We start from the raw sequence: 1,748 nt of genomic DNA, 5'->3' as shown, positions 1-1,748 counted from the left end.
CCCCCCCCCAAAAAAAAAGAAAATATGCGCACGATCTTTGGAGTAACTTCTGGAGTTTTAAAGCAGTTGGTGGAAATCCTTGACTACGTGCCACATGTAAATGATGACTAGGGAAAATATGTGTGCTTCCTTTGGATTGTTTACATATTGCTCTGTCATTTATACTCCACCTCGACATACACGTGCTTTTGTCAACACGCCGATGGAGTTGTATGCAACGGTCAGTGGAGTGTATACGAAGCGAACACTTTGCTAGCGAAGATGTACAAGTATATGGCTAACCTTTTTGAACAATACACGATAAAATAAGACGGCGATGGCAAAGTTGAAGTATATGAAGGAATCTTTATTGAGTGCAGGTAGCACGTTTTTTGTCGGCAAAATTGGCATACTCATCGGAACAAAGTTTTAGCTGGTTGATTTATTTTTACTTCATAGTGTATAAGGCTTAATTGAAAATTGAAATATTTTGCCAAGTCCTTCAATTTCACTTTTAGATTTTTGAAACATATGTTGTATTTAATAAAGGCATTTTTGACCATGCCGATCACAGATACCGTGAAATGTTCGCCGCAGAGTAACTTCCGTCCGTATTGCCTTCCGTAAAAATACGGAACAACTAGAATAGAAAAACAAAACAAAACAAACAGAAAATGGATTTTATGTGCGAAAGGTGAACAGTTGACATGGAGAATATTTTCAGTATACAGTTTCCTCTCGAACTTGATATCAAGTGCACTACAGTCACCCCATCAACAGTCGCTGGCCTCTACTCTATTAGGACGACTGACCTCTAAGTGGTATGGTAAGCGTGGTGATTAAGATTTTCTTTACGTGAGCTATCCCTTCCTTGACAGTACCAGTCTGATTACCTCACCAACGATGCATATATATCACACTTAATTTGTAATTCACAGGATTTCTCCGAATCCCAAAATGTTTATGAAAGATGTCGAATACAGAACGACACATTTACACCACATGGTTTTGACAAGGTACATGCAGACAATGGACAAGTTTAATAGTTAGTATGATGATATGGGGGAAAATGTTCTCCACAGCAATATCAATATAAACTTTTATAGGTTTTGCTACTATGTGAGACGAGACGACGGCGATACATCATTCTTATGTCGAAGAAATAAATTTGTATCAGGTCATATACATGTATGCCTTACCAACTGTACAAAATAACATTTCAATAAGGTATGTAATAGCTCCAAATATTGCGACAAGTGTTTTACGTAATATAGTTATATTGAAATACATTCTTTCGTATGCGTAGCATATCTCCGAAACTTCGTCATTCAGATTTAGATTTGTTTTCAGCACATGATATACGGTATAATGCTTTTGTAGGTGTATTCTGAATGAACATTACCGCCGTGAACTGATCACGAACAATGCCTGTGTAATCTGCTTTGGACATGCTGTTAGATTATAGTCTGGGTTAAGATATATTGACCGTCTCATTTGTTCCACGGCACACCTCCAACTACGCAACTGTTTATTGGAAATTAGCATGGAAGTGTCTGACATTCCGTCTATCAATGAAGCCGAAGCTGTTGTCCCTAGTCACGTTATCTCGTCCCACTCCTCAGCTGCTACAATCAAGCCATGCTGTGACAGCCAGCTAAAAATTGAATGAGGAGCCCGTTATTCGCTACAGCCAATCAGTGATCGACCTCGTATAATTGACAGTTCGGAACACCTTTGAGTAGGACCTTTGAGTACGCGTGTTGGTTACG

This window comes from Mizuhopecten yessoensis, unplaced genomic scaffold, assembly GCF_002113885.1.
Source record: "Mizuhopecten yessoensis strain PY_sf001 unplaced genomic scaffold, ASM211388v2 scaffold6595, whole genome shotgun sequence".
Taxonomy (NCBI): Eukaryota; Metazoa; Mollusca; class Bivalvia; order Pectinida; family Pectinidae; genus Mizuhopecten; species Mizuhopecten yessoensis.
The sequence above is the reverse complement of the archived record's forward strand: the minus strand, read 5'-3'. Positions refer to the sequence as shown.